Raw genomic sequence first — 15674 nt, 5'->3', positions numbered from 1 at the left:
CTTGATAGAATACGACTGTCTGACTCTGAGATGTAAGAGGTTATAGTTATATTTAGCGAAGGGATCATATTGATCCTTTCCACAACGGTAATTCTTTGCCTTACACAAGTAAGATATTCTTGGGAATGTCCTGGGAAAAGAGCAATGTTAGGCATTATATAACCTGGATGGGTTGAAGAAGACGGAAGCAGTGCTCTTCAAGACTCTCAACTCTTGAGCTCTCTTGCATTGTTGCTTTCAGGAGTGAATTTTTTCCGAAGTTCCTAGCTTCAGAATCCCTTGATCCTAAATGTCTCCAGCTTTCCACACTTGGGTTGGAACTGAAATTTCTCCAGAGTGAAATCTGAAAGAGATCTTCAGGTTTTCTCCCAAGGGGACACATTGGAGAATGTTCTCAGAATGTTCACAAATCACCAAATCAATTCAATCTTGAATCAGTGAAATTCAATTTGAAGGCTGATTTGTTTTGTGGCCGCATCACTCAAATCTGCTAGATTCAAGTTGAATCTATTCAGTCATGAATCAATTTGCACGTCTATAGTGGAAAGTCCCATTCGAGTTACTGACCCATTTATCACCATTTCCTGACTTCCCATCCACTAGTAGAGGCCTGCAAAGACTGGCTGGTAGACAGCAAATTACTACTACCACTACTACTTCTATGAATATTTATATGCCAGTTTTTCAACAAGTTCACAAAGCAGTTTCCATAGAAAAATAAATAAAAAATAGGAAGGTTATGAATTAAACTTTGGTTTATGCAAGTTTCAGAGAAATAGATGAGGGCCCACATTTGCCTGCTTGATGGCTAAGTGAGAATATGGATGGTTCTCATCAAAGTGGCCAAACTGGAACAAAGTCCCCAGCCCTGTACAAGCCTCAAACTCAAAGAATAGGTCTGCAGTGTTGAATAAAAAGAGGATGAGTATATGTATGACCAGAAATGTGCTTTGTTAGCATGAGGCTTCTAACACGTAGATAAAATTACCATACATTTTAGATATTCAACCACTTTAACTGGAAGAAGTCACAAAAAAAGTTCTACTTCAGCAAGTTTAAAGATCCTCTCTAGTCTAGTCACAAACCGAGAGTTTGCTCTCAATCAAAACAATGGAAAGCAGTGGGAATTTTGTCCAATAGAGACGATTCCTCCAATTTCATGCACAGCAATCCACGCTAAGAACCATTTATAGCCTCTGAAAGGCCATCCTCTTACCCTCAGTTATGGAGCAATAAGATTTGCACTGATGGAACTTGCTCTCTCTCTCTCTTTTAACTCACTGCTAGGTATTGTATGCCTGGCAAAGTGAATCCATTTTTCTGTAAAACCCTCTTGACCTTTATTACTGCTTTGGGGAGCAGTTGGGCCAGATGGGATGATAAAGGTCAGTAAAATAGACTATTATGTATTTTTATTGCTTTCCAAAGCAACAGGGGAAATAATCGCAATAAGGTTTTAAGATTAATTTTGAATGGAATGCTTACAGGCAAACAGATATAATTGCATAACAGGATAGCAGGACATACATTGTATGTCTTTTGATGAGCATAATTTAAGAGGAGCGATGCGCTGAATATTCAAATCAATTTCTAAAGTATAGCTGAAATTCTCTATGTCATATTGTTGTGTGCATAAAGGCAACTGGCAAACAATTAAAGCAATGGTTGTTTACAACAGAGCAATCTGCATTTCATTTTTAGTTAGGCTGCAACCTTATTGTGCATTTACTTGGGAGTACTCCCACTGAAATAAGTGAGACTTCTGAATTCAGTTGGACAGGCTTGGGCTATGCCTACATAGTAAGGAAACTGATTATGCAAAGGAAAAGTTCCAAAAATATGAAATAAAACAATACACACTTTATGCTCAGCCAGCATGGTGTAGTGGTTAGAGTGTTGGACTAGGACCGGGGAGACCCAAGTTCAAATCCCCATTGACATGCTTGTGTGTAGGCATCTAATACAAATTCACTCAGCTGATATGGATCTTCAGAAAGCAATGAACCTTCCTTTGGCAAAAAACAAACATCCCCCTCCCCTGACTCCAATTGGGAGTTGTGGGTTTTCTTTTGGTTATTTTAAATATCTTTGAAATAGCCAAATAGTTGCTTATTTCACTTATTATAGTAGGTATAAACTATTAAACAGAGTCAAATATCAAACATTCAAATGAAATACAGTCAAGTGTCAAATAATATCAAACATTTAATGAACATTCAAGATCAAAAATCGCAACGGAGAGTTTAGAGGAGAATTTATGGGAACAAATTAAGATCTGGCTCCATAGGATATATGGAACACAAGCTTCCTGAAATTTCCCGGACTTTAAAATACACTTATATTAGTTCTTGCAAATTATCTTTTGGCTTCATCATCATTCCTAGCAGAAATCATATTACAGCTGTGTTTGTGTAATATTTCATGTTGGCTCTCATCAACATCCCATAAAGGATTCCTGTTTACAAACTCTGCCTATAAATGTATAGCCTGTTCATAAGATCTGCTGAGCCAGCAAATAATTGATTAGCATGTGTCTACCAATGCCTTTGCCAGTGAAATGTCGCATGCAAAGGTATTGTTGCAGTTGCTGGGTTATTACGCTGCTGCTGTGGGCAGATAACACTGAGGACTGAAATGTTAACCTTGGTCACATTTGGCACATAAGAGGAAGATAAGAGAGAAGAAGAAAAAGACGAATTTGTATGCAACCATATGTACATCTATGCCACAATTTCCTAATCTTAATTTATTTGGAATCCTTCAAGCTACAAAATATATTTTACAGCTGCTATCAAGAGCCCCTGGTGGCGCAGTGGTAAAACTGCCGCCTGTAACCAGAAGGTTACAAGTTCGATCCTGACCAGGGGCTCAAGGTTGACTCAGCCTTCCATCCTTCTGAAGTCGGTAAAATGAGTACCCAGAATGTTGGGGGGCAATATGCTAAATCATTGTAAACCGCTTAGAGAGCTTCCAGCTATAGAGCGGTATATAAATGTAAGTGCTATTGCTATTGCTATCACATAGTGCTTTTATGCAAGGACGGCCAAGCTCTCCCCACTTGAAAATTGGCTACAGTTCATGTAAAGTATTTTTTTCATAACTTTATCTAATATGCTCATCCACGTTAATAGGACATTCATGCCGCTGGTTGATAAACTGCCACGGCTTTTTTGGGGAACAGTTACAAACTGAGTTAACAATCCACACTAAAGCTTTTTATTTATGACTATGTAGAATACTTACCATGAGATGCCAATTATTAATTGCACTTTTCTTTTCAGGTCTACTGAGAGATCTTGGTGCTTACATCTCATGTAACCTTCCAAAATCTCAGGGTTTTGCCTACACTCTGTCCCTCACATATATTGGAAACAAAATATCTTCATAAACAGGATTTTGGTCAAAGAAAGTAACTATATATAAATGAGATGATGGTTGTGATATTTACTGGGAAGAGAAACCGTGCCTTTTTCACCCCCCAAACAGTTTTTCTAATGCATATTAAACCCTCCTTGTTATGTAAATGTTTATTTTTTAAAAAATCAGTGAAAGAATGAATCAGAGAGGCTAAAAATGCTGACCTTATCATAGTACTGCACATAGTGAGGACTGTGTGGTGCATTTAACCCATGTGAGTATTACACCAGCCTCATTCTTCATCACTGGATTGGAGTAAGGAGACAAAAATTAAAGATGTGAGTTCCCTTAATTTATGAAAGGCTACACGTGTTGCTGGTCCCTGTGGGCACATGCACATTAGTAAATAAATGGAATTCGTACCAAGTGGGACAACAGGCTGCCAACAAATGGTAGCTTTGTCAACTCAATTTATCAACTCCCACCATACTATTATAAAAGAACAAGCTTAGTGGATCCCCTGTGCCAACTCTCCCCAAAGCATCCTTTAATTACATTTTACAGTCAACACATTTGATGGATTGAGTGTACTTTGCATTTTGAATGTCAAGGAACTGATCACAATGAACAGGGCATTTAAGGAATGTTAATAGGAGGGGATGAACTCAGAGGGCACTTCTATAAAGAGCACTACCAAACTCAAAGAGGCACTTTTAACACACATTCATTTCAATAAAGCAACATGATACATGTATTTTAATGTGAAATGATTGTGATCTAAGGAAATGCTGCGGCCATGCTTGAAGGTCACTACAGGAAGATCCCAATCTCAGAGCACAAGTGGCCCTGTGGCTCAGGGCAGGTAGAAACAGCAGCACATGTTCTTCTGCAGTGCCTGTTCTACAGGGACATCCGTGCCCCCCTCATTGTACCACTATGGCTATCCTGGGTGAACAGACCAGTTTTACACTTCTTTGCTGCTCTCCGATAGCAACCTTCCTGCCACCTACAGTGTTGCCAGGTTCTATGCGGCAGCGATTAATATCTGGTGGACAATGATCACGCGTGCCCAGAGCCCACCTCTATGAACTAGAGGACAGCCATGGCTACTGCCTTAGTGTGGCAACCCAACCACCTATAGACCCGCAATTTCCTGTCTACTATTTTACTGGCTTATATTTTTGTGTATATTATATGATATCCTTTTAACACATATTAGCTCTTATTATTTTAAATGATGACTGTCATGATTTTATATGTTTGAAATCTTTAAAAACCTTTTCTTACTTTATAAGCATGCAATGCAATCTAGGGTACTGGTTATTCCTATGGCTATTATTGCAGCTGTTGTTAAATCAAAATGTAGCCCAGAGTCTGCTATGTCTCTTATTAGAGCCATAGCCAGATTTTTAGTGCAGTCATATGCCTATTTTTTAATATTTTAAATCATTTTATGTTAGTAATGTATTTTAGCATCTTTTATATTATTGTATATTTTAAATCATCTTATGGTAGTCTTAGAGTGTGAATCTATTGCTACTTAGGTTTTTAGATGTATTTTATGCTGGTCTGTGACCATAATAAAGACTGATTGATTGACTGAAGGAAACGTTGCACTGACGCTGCTTCTACCCTCACACCAGCCTCTACTCCATTTGTCCACTTTATGTCTCAGTATTGCACACAGAATTGATAACTACAATAACAGCCTTCCCTTTCCCTGAAAAAGCAAGGCAAAGTATTCACAAAACATCAGTCCTTTTCAGAAATGCAAACACATTAATGACTCACATTAATGAATTCTTCTGGTAGGATAAAACAACATCCAGCTCTTAAGCAGTCAAAATGACTTCCAAATCCCTGGGAGCCTTCTGCTCCCCTGTCCCTAAACTAAGTTCAGCACATTTATGAAACCATCTAGTTTGGAAAATATTCATTTGCCTATGCCTTGAAAAGTATTATTTTTAAATAAAACAAAGAAGGAGAGGAGGAGGAGGAAGAGGAAAAAGAGGAAGAACCTGAGCAAACATTAAGGGAATTCACACGACCTATTGGACGGGCAGGGTTGGGCAGAGAGGAGAGCTGGTCTTGTGGTAGCAAGCATGACCTGCTCCCTTAGCTAAGCAGGGTCTGCTCTGGTTGCATATGAAAGGGAGACTAGAAGTGTGAGCACTGTAAGAGATTCCCCTTAGGGGATGGAGCCGCTCTGGGAAGAGCAGAAGGTCTCAAGTTCCCTCCCTGGCTTCTCCAAGATAGGGCTGAGAGAGATTCCTGCCTGCAGCCTTGGAGAAGCCACTGCCAGTTCGTGAAGACAATACTGAGCTAGATAGACCAATGGTCTGACTCAGTATATGGCAGCTTCCTACATTCCTAGGGTTCCACCTACCTTCCCCCATCCCTCTGATGATGAAATGAATGTTGCCTGGAGCACAGACTGCACTCACAGATGATCCGTGCCATGCCAATCAGCGCAGATCTCTGGAGGCCAGGAATCCCATAATGCACCACACACTGATGCATCTATGACCCTGTCTCTGTGTGCCTGGGCTGCAAACAGCCCAAGCACACAAACAGTCTTTGCAACCAGGTTAAGAGTGTGTTCGTGCCCTTAACCTCAGCTAAGAGCTGGGCGATGGAGCCAGGTGTGATGGCATGGCAGTGCTGGGATCTGCATGGATCTTGTTGATATTGGTCTTGTGGTAGCAAGCATGACTTGTCCCCCTAGCTAAGCAGGATCAACCCTGGTTGCATTTGAATGGGAGACCACATGTGAGCACTGTAAGATATTCCCCTCAGGGGATGGAGCCTCTGGGAAGAGCAGAAGGTTCCAAGTATAAATAATACTTTTCAAGCCATAGGCATCTCCAAGATAGGGCTGAGAGAGATTCCTGCCTGCAACCTCAGAGAAGCTGCTGCCAGTCTGTGTTGACAATGAGCTAGATAGACCAATGGTCTGACTCAATATACGGCAGCTTCCTATGTTCCTATGTTCCTATGTTCTCTACTGTTACAGAGAAGTCCAGTTTTGGTTCAGAGGGCTGGAGAGGAGCCCAAAGGGACCAATAGAACAGTGGGCTGGAGAAGCTGTGACTGCAACTCCCACAGCCTTGGAAGGTACACAACATCTGGCAACCCAGCTTGACTGCCCAAGCCTGGGCTTGGCTGCTCGTGAGAACAGCCTTTATATGTCTCTGAGATTAAGGCTCACTTATTATCCTGTTCCAGAAGCCAGAGCCAAGAACTAGGCAATACAAAATTGGAGAATGCATAAGATAATCTTGCTCCACCAATGTCTACCAACAGACTGCCAGTTGGAAAGGAGGGGCTTCATATGGCTAGTATTTTGTAAAGTTCAGTCTTGAAACAAGCCAGATTTTACCATTTTTCACCAGTTAAAAGAAACATCCACCAAAAATCAGGGTGAATTTTTTTTGGGGGGTGGTGGTTACACAGAGTCCTGCCAATGTGGACTCCATGTGTGTCAAATTTCAGAACTGTATGTCCATCCATTCCAGAAATATAAGGGGGGGGGGAATGGGGCATGTTGTTACCCTGTTTCATGAAGGCAAAGGATATTCCTCCACATGCTGGTAGAATGATGGTCCAAGGAGGGTCTTCAGTTTCAGAACATTTTGTAAAGTTCTGGCTTGAAACAAGCCAGATTTTACCATTTCTAGCCATTTTAACCAAAATTTCAAACATTCACCAAAAATCAGGGAATTGGTCGATTCTCTTAAAATACACTATAGGGGGTCTGAGCTCCTTCCCCATGTGTGTGGCAAGTTTCAAGGTTCTAGGATCAACTAGGGATATTTGGTGATTCCCCTCCCCATTTCCCCATTGACCACTATGGGGGAAAATCCAAATTTAAGACTGAATCCGAATCTGAATTCTGAATCTGATCCAATAACCGATATTGCCAGAGCCCACAGAATCCAAATCTGATACTGTCAAATTCAGATTGAGGCGAATCCAAATCCAAATTTTCTGAATGCATACAGGCCTAGTATACATATTTGCCAGTCAGGATAGTTCCTATTTTCTGAGGTAACTGGGTTGTTTTCAACAGTACTGATCCCCTACTTTATTTGTATGAGATTGCAGCACTCATGGAAAGTTTCAAATCACACAATCAGATGTGGTTCTTTAAATTGATTATGTAAGTATTCCTCAGTTGTGCATTATAAACATGAGTTTTCAAGCAAATGCACAGATTAGATATTTATGAGTTCACCATTACACATTAAAGCGCTCATTTCAGTTTTGGGGTCATGCAAGTGAATGAAGGACTACATTCTGCCAACAACTACATCCCCTTAATCCCTCCTGGAATCAGTGGATTGCATGGATGTAATTAAGGGCACAATTTCATCCAGTGGTCTTAATCTGGATATAGAAGGCTACATCTGTTCATTTTCCAGAGACTATTTCTGTTGTACTGAGAAATGTAGACATCTTTCAGTAAATGTCAGAGGGCAGATGGATTGATGATCCCCCCCCCCGCCCTTCCAATTTTCTCCACCTAACTAGATATTGTTTTCTTTTCTACACCTAGCTAGCTATGGCCAATCCAGTTTGAAGCTCCTTTTAAAAATGACTTACAGTCTAAATTTTAATGTATGTACAAGTCTTGGGAAGAGTACCATTGGCAGCAGCAGGTATGGTCTGAAGGGGAATTGGTGGTGAGACAAAGGGATATGCTATCTTCCTGGGAGTTCCCTCTGTGGATATAGGGATTGGGAAAGCTCAACCACTGGACTTCTAAGAAGCATTGTGAGGCATTTCCCTTGGCTTTTCCCCTCACTGTAACTGAACTGAGTCATGGCAATAGTACCTAGCAGGACAAGGCATGGCCACTTAGAGCAAAAGAGTGGTAAATGAGGAGCCAAAAGATTCTAAAGAGCTCACTTCCTCTTCTGCCTTTTTCTGGTCCCACTGAAAACTGCATCCAGAGGCCATGTATATTAGGCACTGAGGAAGAAATCATACATGCGTGTTAATCTCTCAATGCCTGCAATGCCAAGTTAGCATTTAATATCACCTCACACCCTCTCAGATGGAACACTTTTCAACAGAAGCAGTTTACACATTCTTCTCTGAATCATCACATGATGAGATATAGCACAGGGCACATTTGAGCCCTAGATATGCTGATCTCTCATTCATGTATAAAATAATCTGGAAAATTATGGTCTTTGGAAAGACAATTGTGCATCTATAACACCCTGTTCAGGCACTATACAAATGGACAGAATGATTATTTCTGTGATTCAAAATACCAGGACGCATGATGAGAAGAAGCTATTCATGAGGACAGCCTCTCTCCTGCAGACAAATGCTGTAACTGTGGAGTGGGGGGAGATGGTTCTAAGCATGTGAGGAGGGGGGACTTGAAAGGGTGCTCTCGGGGATACTTTATATGGCTACAATGTCCTCAGATTTTACAATGTCTGAGTAGGTCTTATGTTGGACCTAAAATCTCCTTTCTAAACCTTCAGGATATTAGATTTCTTAAACACCTTTCTGTCTGCAAAGAAACACTGACACTTCTTTTTTACAATGCCTCTGTCTCTCTGTCTTTCCCTCCCTCTCTCACACACAAAGTAAGTCACACTTAAAGCCAACTCTGTGTTGGATTGTGTTTCCTTCCTTTCATTCTGGAATGTGTGCAAAAAAATAAATAAAAATGCAGCCATTTAAGTAACAGTCAGAGTTTCCTACTTACCGAATCGACAATGTGCTAAGGTATGTATCTATTGAGTTGTTTTCCAATTCCCAGACCCAATGCTGGTCTGAGTCAGCATCCTATCTAAATACCATCACTTGTTATTACTTTGAATGCAAATGTACATATTAATCAAGTGATCACTAATCTCTGCATATCCTAAATGTGATATTGGCAGACTCTTAAAGAATGATTTCCTAGTTTGCACATCTGCCTTGCATTTACTTAGGGCATCATCTGTCACACGGCAAGTTAGTTAGTACCATTAACTAATTAGTTAAATGGATGAATAAATCTCTGAAGCTCAAGCCAAATGGAAGTTCTGACATCCAGTCCTAAATCGGTGATAAGGAATCACCAAGACACCATATCATTTTTTCTTTGAAAAAGTAATAGCTGAATAATTAGAATGTATGTTTGTATATTTTTCAATCTTGTTTCTTCAAATTCTACAATTCATAAATACTCAGAAGAATTAGAATGGATGTTTGCACACTTTTTGATCCTGAACAAGCCTTCAAAGCATTAATTCATGAGAAGGTCACTTTGATGGGAGTTACAATGAAGGTTTGGCTTACTCACAGGTAACTGTGTTTACAGCTGAGCCCATTATAGAAACACTAGTTTTTGCTTCAGCAGCCAAAGTGGCATTCATTACCTGACAAATGGGACAGAGGGTCATTTCATGGATTACACAGAGGCAATTCAAGGTTAATACCGAGAACACATACATGCAACAGCTTTTACACATATATCAAATCCATTTTAAAAAATTAATGGTCCACAGACCTTCAACTTCCAGAGAATTCAAACAAATAAACAGTTTCATCATGACGTATGATGAAAGCACATATTAGAGACTTTAAAATTAGTTGGACATATCAAAATTAACAAAACGTAGCTGGTATGGAAAACTACCAATACCATTGTGCTCTGAATCTCTCTTTCTCTTTCTCTCTTTGAGAGAGAGAGGGGGGAGGGAGAGAGGGAGGGAGCACGTGCAGGGGCATTCTGAGAGCACACTCATTGGGACATCATTCACAGACATCCCAATGCCCTCCTGGTGGACCCTTGATAGCATGTGAGAGCTGTTCCTCTGAAAGGCCCCTTAGCACACTCTCCAAATACTTGTTTAATGAGGTATTATTTGTAGTATGCATTTGGGGGGCATTCAGAGAAACAGTCCCCACATGAAATCACGAGATACACCAGGAGGACATCTTAATGGGCACACACTTGGCACACCCCCTCATTCACCGGCCCAGAAGCTTTCTGCACATCCATAGGCTTGGCACCCAAATTTTATACAAAGTGGAATTCAAAGTGAATTTTAGAGGCCTTCCGAAATGACTTGATTAGCAAGCCAGAGGTTGCCAGTTTGAATCCTCGCTGGTATGTTTCTCAGACTATGGGAAACACCTATATCAGACAGCAGAAATATAGGAAAGATGCTGAAAGGCATCATCCCACATTGCATGGGAGATGACAATGGTAAACCCCTCCGGTATTCTACCAAAGACAACCACAGGGCTCTGTGGCCACCAGGAGTCGACACCGACTCGACAGCAGACTTTACCTTTTACCAAAGGAGAAATATCTCTGACAATGTTCAAGTGAAGCCAAATGAGTTTCTACAGGACAAATACTAGAAACACTTGAACAGTGGAATCACCAGTAGAAAGAGTGTCTCAGACTCAATTCCTGTGTAATCAATGGTAAGGTGAGGTAAACACTATCAAGAGCAGATCTCTTAGTTCTTCAGGCCAGGGAGCAAGTCTGACCAGGTTGCACGGGGTCAGGAAATAGCACCCGACATTTTATGGGCCATAGATACAAAAAGGTGTCATGGGTTGATGTGGCAAATCTCCCTAAAGTTAACTCTTTAGCTAGGCTGGGTGATGATGACAACCAGGTGATGACTCCACACCTGACATGCCTCAGTTTACCAGTTCAAGACCTCTTCCATGCTCATGCTTTGAAAGGGAACTAATTGTTGCACCTATTGTAATGGTCGTTATATAGTGGGTAAGAGTCAAGTTCCACAAACAGCCTCTGCGCATAATATATACCAATCGTTCATATGAGGGAGAGGGTCTTTGCCACAGTTCTGTCCCCATATTCTGTTTTTAAAAGCACAGGGATTTTTATTGTTTTCTTTTACAGGGAAGCATTCAGATATAGGGTAGCCTTCCTGTCATTTGAACTGGTCCTATGTCCTCTGAGCCGGGCCTATCATGATGCAGGTGAAGCAGGTCACTGTCGCTTCAGTCAACAGATGATGGGCCTGCTCTCAGGAAAGCATGGCAGCCCAGCACACCAAGTATAGCCCTCCATGGATGCCTTGCAGGTGAAATGGCATCGCACTGATCGTCCTCATCAAAAAGGGAAGGAAGGAAGGAAGGAAGGAAGGAAGTCAAGTTTATTTATGGTCAAAGACCAGAAATCAAAACATATGTACAGTAGTTTTATAATTTCTTAGCTTAACAAATAAACCCCAAATTACATAAGCTGGTCTACTATCTGATGCCTAACATTCCTAGCAACCACACAGAACTTTGCGAAATTAGTCATTATATCCTTTTTCTGATCAGAAAGCAAATAATTAACATAAAATATTTCTGTATGCCCTGTATAACCGACCAATAGCGGAGCAATGAAACATTGACGAAAGTCCCTATAAAGGGAACAGTAAAGTAAAATGTGAAAAATCAATTCCCGATCTCCATCGTCACACAGGCACAGTCTCTGTTCTATAGGAATCGAAGGAAGGAAGGAAGGAAGGAAGGAAGGAAGGAAGGAGTGATTTTAACAGGCAAAAAAGACAAGGCGCAAAAAAGGAGGAGGTGACACACACTGCATGTGTTGGGTTTTCCAGTGTTAGCAGTAAACAGTTAAGTATAGAAGAGCTCTGTTCTGTACTGTTGTTCTCACATATTGAACAGAGTAGTAACTTTAAAAGAAAAGAGATTGTGTGCTCTGTGCTGGCTAGTGCATATGTGCCCTTCAATTTGAATGGGTATTTAGAGAAGCTATTCAAAAGCAGTATCGTGTCACTGGTCAGCCATGCGCTCCCTTTGACAATGTTCATTCTCTTGGTTGTGTGAGAATTTCTCCAAGCACGGAAGATGCATGATCAAATTATCCTTCTCCACCCACCTCCACAGTCTGTTTTTTAAAGACATGACTGTCTGGCGCCTGTTAAAGCTAATCCTTCATCCTTCAGTAGCCATTGCAGATTTGATACTTTGATTGACAGACATGAGTTGAAGGTATCAGATTAAGTACAGGACAACATTAGACCTTTAAGCATGCTACAGAATTGTAGAGAAGCAAAGTTGTGCCTATGGCACAGTGAATTAAGTATGCCCCCAGACACTGTGAACGTGATCTCACTTTTTACTGTGTTTTCTGCCTCACAGAAAGAGGCATTATACCAGTTATTACAACATCCTAGAGAGCAAGGTATTTCTGAGTTCACACACACACACACACACACACACACACACACACACACACACACACGATCTTCTGATGTTTCCTACTTTTCTTCAAAGGTGTCATGCAAGGACATGAACTAGATCAGGACCAGAGTACTAGAGGGGGGATTCAACTCTCCCCCTTGGGTATTGGGAATACCAGTAAAGGGCAAGGGAGCAGGGGGACTTCCATAAAAGCAGAGTGGGCAGGAGGAGAGTAAAAAGGTACCTTAGAAGCACTGTTGGCAACTGTGGCGGTGGCAGCAGTGCCTGTGGGGTGGTGGCAGCAGCAGTAGTGGCAAGTGGAGGAGTTGGTGGCCTCCTCCTGTGTAGCACGGGTTGGTTTGTGTCTGGTAGCCCTGTGGTCTATGCATGCACGGAGGCAATGTTCCCTCTAACAGGAATTCCCAGATGTTATTCACTACAACTCCCAGTTTCCCCAGCTGAAATGGCCTTTGGCTGGGGATTCTGGGAATTATAGTCAACAACATCTAGAAATCCCTGTTAGAGGGGAAACTGCATGGAGACCATTTTAGTGACCTCCACACCTGCTCAGATGCCCAAACCAGACCCAAACGGATACACCCCTAGCCAACACCCCCTGCCCACACAAAGCACCTGAGGTGGCATGGTAAACTGTCACATCCACCTCCAAGGTGCTTGAAATGTACCACCCACCAATTCTCCCCAAACACACACTCATCTGAACTCATACACCTGCCAACATGGCACAGAAAGCACATCATGCTTCAATCTCTCATCCAGGGGCGTAACTATAATAGGGCAAGGGGAGACAGTTGTCTGGTGGCCCACTGCCTTGTAGCCCCCCCAGAGGCAAATCACATGACTGACTCCCCCAGCCATGCACCCGCCGTTCAGTTGTTTTCATCCTCCGAAACTGATGTGAGTGTTAAGACCTGGAACTACCAGAACAGCATGTCTTTCTCTAGTACCTTTAAATGACTTGCATCGTCCACAATTTACAAAACCTTTAAAAAAATAATTTAGGATGATGTTCTATTGTGGCACATAGGTTACACACACACACGCACGCGCACACACACACACACACACACATTTATTTATTTATTTATTTATTTATTTATTTATTTATTTATCTTACTATGCTTTTTTGTTACCACTATTCAGCTTCATTTAAGATTTCTTTACTTCATGAGCAGAGCTGAGCTTCAGTGAGGTGGGGGCTCATTTTAAAATCTTCTCTCTGGGCCCACTCCAATCTTGCTACGCCTCTGCTCTCATCTCTCCTTACCTGGTGGCAGTGACAATGGAAGCTGTTCCCACTCCTCCTCCCATGCAGCTGCTTTCATGTTTTACCTTTTTGGAAGGCAGAGGGTGGGGAATGGAGCAGAAAGGAGCATAGAGGAGTCTAGACCACCTGCTACTCCAAATCTTGGTCTCTGCCTTTTGGAAAGGCAGAGAGAGGGATGAGCTCAGCAGCAGGAAGTGCAGGAGTGGTGGCTTTCCCAACCAGGTAGGGGCAAGGTAGACAATAAGATGTCCATAAGAGAAAGGTACAGGCTACTCCCTTTGGTGGGCCAGCACTGCCTAGAGCCAAGACCACTTTCAGTTATAACCTCATGATAGCTGTAGTGTTCTGCGCCTTTCAACTTTCTCCATATGCCCATGAATCCCCCCCTCCATGATTTCTCCTCTCCACCACATAATCAAACTTCTCTCTCCTCTGGCCCCTTCCGTACTACAATCGTTCATACATTTCTCTTTTTTCCTATTCTCAAAAACCTACCCAACTACCATCCAATGAAATCTCCAGACTCCTAGAGCAGGCTGCTTACTCTCTGTTGTCTTGACTTTCTTTCATCCAACACTTCTCTTGGCCCTTTCCAATATGGCTTCTGCCTTCTGTACTCCAATAAAACTGTTCTCCCTGAAATCGCTGATGATTACAGTGATTCACACATTATGCTGAACACAGGTACAGCAGTATACTTCCTGTCCGAGAGGCCTGTACTCAGGTGCACTTTTAAAATGAATGCAAGCACAGTCATTCGCACAAAAAACCATGTATGTCTGAATAGGGCTTAGATGTGGGGAAGGGGCATGTCATCTCACCTTTGTAAAATGCCAAGTACATGGATGGTGTTATTTATATATCAATAGTAATAACAATAGTTATAATAATCCACTAAATGAAAACAAAGAGGGCTAAGCCCCACAAGAAATCACCAAAAAAAGGGGGCACAGGAGCAGTGTCCCCTCTAACAGGGATTTCCAGATGTTGTTGACTATAACTCCCAAAATCGATCTCGAGCCAAACAGGGCTTGAGGGTGGCTTGAGGGTGAGGCCTCGAGCTCAGCCAGTTCGAGTGCAAGCCAGCTTGGCCTCGAGCCAGCTCGCACATCCCTAACTATGTGTGAGTGCATTCCCCTTAGGGGATGAGATATTCCCCTTAGGGGATGAGGTCACTCTGGAAAGAGCACCTGAGTGTTTGCATGCAGAAGGTTCCATGTTCCTTCCCTGGCATCTCTAAGATAGGGCTGAGAAAGACTCCTGCCTGCAATCTTGGAGAAGCTGCTGCCAACCTTGGAAAAGCTGCTGCCAGTCAGTACTGAGCTAGATGGACGAATGGTCTGACTTGGTGTAAGGCAGCTTCCTATATTTCTATTCCCTTCTGGGATTTAGATCATTAAAAAGAATGCTAGGCAGGCATTTCTCCATTTTTATTCTATGGTTTGCATTTGTGGTTCCCAGTGATGCCTTTCAAATATTGCTGGTAATCTAATACTCCAAGAGACTTTGCCTACTGTCCATTGGAGGAATTTAATTCAATTTTAAAAAATCTAATGACTGTACTTTACTGCTGTTTCCATTTTTTATTATCTCAAATGCTATAATTTTATGACTCCTTCCTTCCTTCTGTCTTCAGATTCTTCTGCCTTCAGATTTCGTTCTTTTCCAAATTTAAATATTGAAAGCACACAGCAGAGTAAGCTGGACTGCAAATAAAATTAAAATAGACATAGATTTGGGATGTATTAGATGTAACACTTGCAATATATTTCAAGCAACTATGGCTCATTAAAATATGTTTATGCTTTCTATATTAATTCATTATTTCTGTCAGAAATCATTC

The sequence above is a fragment of the Hemicordylus capensis genome, chromosome 1 (assembly GCF_027244095.1).
Source record: "Hemicordylus capensis ecotype Gifberg chromosome 1, rHemCap1.1.pri, whole genome shotgun sequence".
Classification (NCBI taxonomy): domain Eukaryota; kingdom Metazoa; phylum Chordata; class Lepidosauria; order Squamata; family Cordylidae; genus Hemicordylus; species Hemicordylus capensis.
This window is presented reverse-complemented; position numbering follows the sequence as displayed.